The sequence below is a fragment of the Sinocyclocheilus anshuiensis genome, unplaced genomic scaffold (genome assembly GCF_001515605.1).
Source record: "Sinocyclocheilus anshuiensis isolate Anshui unplaced genomic scaffold, SAMN03320099.WGS_v1.1 scaffold2827, whole genome shotgun sequence".
Taxonomy (NCBI): Eukaryota; Metazoa; Chordata; class Actinopteri; order Cypriniformes; family Cyprinidae; genus Sinocyclocheilus; species Sinocyclocheilus anshuiensis.
The window spans coordinates 106,693-110,241 of record NW_015552534.1 but is presented as its reverse complement, the minus strand read 5'-3'; the positions used below and the strand labels follow the sequence as shown (position 1 = coordinate 110,241).

The window sequence follows — 3,549 nt, the reverse complement described above, 5'->3', positions numbered from 1 at the left end:
TCCCTACACCGTGTAAGGTACGTAAGTACCGTGTACAGCATGTATGTAAGCTGCTGACCCCCACCATTGTGAAACATAAGAATCAAATTTCTTAGGAATGAGCGATAAAACAATTTCATATTGAGTCACGCTAAAATTTATATCGATAAAAATGAAAAAGCTCTGGACATTTTTACTCGATATGGATTAATCTAACAGCAGAAATAAATGTGACAACAGCCAGGCGGTGTTTGTCACTAACAGGTGTAATGACTTGATTACTTTTATTTTATTTTAGGGAATTAATTACTATTAATTCAGTCAGGGTTTGAAAGGAATCGAATAAATGGCTGCAATATAACAAAGAGTGAAAAATTTAAGGGGGTCTGAATACTTTCCGTACCCACTGTATATATATATGTATATATATATATATATATATATATAAAAAACAAAAAGTACCGATAAGAATACCGTTAAAGTACCGAATCGATAAGCAGTATAGGTAAGAGTAGTAATACCGTTAAAACCTTAACTATACCCATCCCTAGAAGTGACTCTCAGAGCAGCTCTGGAGATGGAGTTCATGTCCTCATATATTGAGACGCAGATGCTGAAATCACCGCCAGCGCCGCCGCCGCGTGTGTTTGAGTTTGTGTATCAGATGAAACAGAGACTCTCACAACATGCAGAGTTAGCTTCTCAGGTGTGAATCACAGCATTATGCATGAACATTCACGCCTCCTCGCATATAGCTTTTCTACACAAAAAGTGTCTTAGAACATTTAAATCAATATATTATTTTCTGTGAATGAGTAAGATGATATAACATAATTTTGAAGCAAAACCTCTAGACTTCAAGATCAGTTCTCAAAAGTCTTGTGATCAAATGTTCTGTATGTGTTTTATGGCCTTATTTCGGTGACTTTAAAATTGTAGTTTTTCACGAAGCACGCATAAACATTGTTTTCTCAAAAACACAATCACGTACATGCTGCTCACATATTATTGTAGCCCAGTTTTTGCTGATTACAGTGTTATTAAACGTTAGACATTCAAATGTTTGTAAGCAACTGAAAAAAGCACAAATGTCAGGGCATGTCAAAACTTTTCCAGGCCCCAAAACACCCTCGGACCCCAGAGGGTTAAGGAATATCATACAACCAAGGTATTTTTCATAAATGTATAAAGTTATATAGTACTGTTCTGCAGTATCTTATTTGACAAAAAATTCAGTTTATATTGTAACATTTATGTACTATACACTTTTTGCCACACACAAAGTATACACACGCTATAAACTACAACATTTGTTTTTTAGATTTATTTTCTTAATAATTGTGCCAATAAAAAATCTGACTTGATGGTAAATTACCTTAGAAGTAATATTAGGCATCTAATCAGGGGTGTTTCCCAAAAGCAACTATGGTCGCAAGTTCCGTCGTTACCAATAGATTTCAATGGAACCAACCACCATAGTTAGCTAACAATGCTTTTGGGAAACGCACCCCAGCATAGGTGGGAGGAAAGTTTCTAAACAGTCCATCTAGTGCCACATTAATCATAATTCATAGTATTACGTTTAATTTGTGGATAAAAGTATTAAATTAAACATAAATGGTTGGATCCAGCTAGGGGTATTTGATTGATTCAGTCACTGAAATCTGCATTTACATATGCACGTTCAAGAGCATTCAGTTATAAGACAATGGCCTTTGGTTTCATTTACATCGAACGTCACACAGCAGGTCTGAAAATGTGAAGGAGTAAATGAGTTCATTTCTACAATGTTTGTGAAATATTCCTTTAATTACTACTCAGCTCAGCTTTCAGCTCATGGTGGGAAATGTGGCTGCGGTATCAGGGTGAGAGGGCAGCAGCTGGCATGAGGTAAAGTCAAGTGTGTGATTAGACTCAGTATTAAAGTCTTAATAGATCTCAATCAGAGCTGAGAAAGATTAAGGAATTTCGGAGCATGTCCCAGATCTCTCTCCCCCTTCAGAACTCTATTTCTGGGTCTAAGAAACAAAAGATTCAGTCAAGACATATCTGGGTTTGTAGAAGAATCAGGGTATCTTCCTTCCATTCTGTCCATTTTTTTTATTTAATATTAAAGCCAGAAAAATAAGAAAACTGTTCCTTTTTTTATAAAAAATAAATAAATAAAAAAAAAAAGTAGATTTATTTTGTTTTTGCATTCAGGGCTAGAAAATGAATAAACAGCTTGAATATTCGATGTCTGCATGTGGGCGGGAATGAAACGCCTCTTTCCGCTGATTGGTAAACCGAACTTTAAACCGTGCCGGCATCAGTTCTTCCGCAGTTCTGCACAACAGAATAACAGTCCTCCGTTGCTACATTTGTGTGGATTCTTAACGTGTTTATTGCAACTATATTTCATCACTTTCTCATCAAGCAACCAGACTAATGAATGGCTGATGAATAACCCGTACCGGGGCAGAGCCTAGACAGGGCTTACTTCTGTGTAGGTCCACTGAAGTGCCTTGAAACACGCAGCGTTATGCTATGTGCTGACGTAATTTCAACTGAAACAGGAAGACGGGGCGGGACATATTGAGCAGCCCCGCCCCCTTTTTAAATAGCCAATAGCGCTTTGTTTATTTCACAGCTTGGGCCAGAGCCTTTGAGCTCGGTAAAGCCACATTTGACATCTTATGACAGCCACAGTCTGATAGATTAGCCCTTTAGATTCAATATGAAACTGTTACTAAAGCAAAACAGTGATTATAATAATGCTGAGGATGTGTAGTTTGAAAATTATGTAATTTATGTTGGTGCAGGGCTGTAGTGCAGTAGAAGTGTTATCACTTCTACTCGTTAGTGCTGTTATCTTACCGTTTCTCCTCCTAATCTGACCCAAATCTCTATAAAATAAAGCATTCTGTGTAGAATTCTAATGGGTCCGATACATTTTGTGGTCTGCGCGACTCGCGTATGATCCGCTCTGTGATATTGTGTCTCTGGACCGGAGCAGACTGTGTGTGCTGTGGCGGTTCGCGAACTCAACACAACGCAACACAATGCAGCACAACACAACACAATGTAACACACAATACACAACGCAACACACAACACAACGCAACACTCAACACACAACACAACACAACACCGAACACACAACACAACACAAACACAAAACAACACAAACACAACACAACACAACACAAACACAAAACAACACACAACACAACACAACAACACCACACAACACAAACACAACAACACCACACAACACAACACACAAACACAACACAACAACACAACACAACACAACACAACACAACACACAACAACACACAACACAATACAACACAACACACAACACAACACACAACACAACACAACACAACACAACACAACACCACGCAACGCAACACAACACAACACAACACAACACAACACACAACACAACACAACGTGAAACCAGACTTCTTTGGACCAAATGGTCTGAATCGTTCCTTATTCCCCATATAATAGCAGCCATATCACCCTGTAGCCCAAGACTGGTTGCCCACTGAAGCTAAGCAGGGCTGAGCCTGGTCAGTACCT

At 38.4% G+C, this 3,549-nt stretch overlaps 1 protein-coding gene across 3 annotated transcripts in view; it reads right to left on the bottom strand.

Annotated features, from left to right (window-relative positions):
- Positions 1–3,549, bottom strand: part of LOC107663739 (septin-4-like) — a 50,307-nt gene that overhangs the window by 10,992 nt on the left and 35,766 nt on the right. The gene's annotated exons all lie outside the window — the stretch shown is intronic.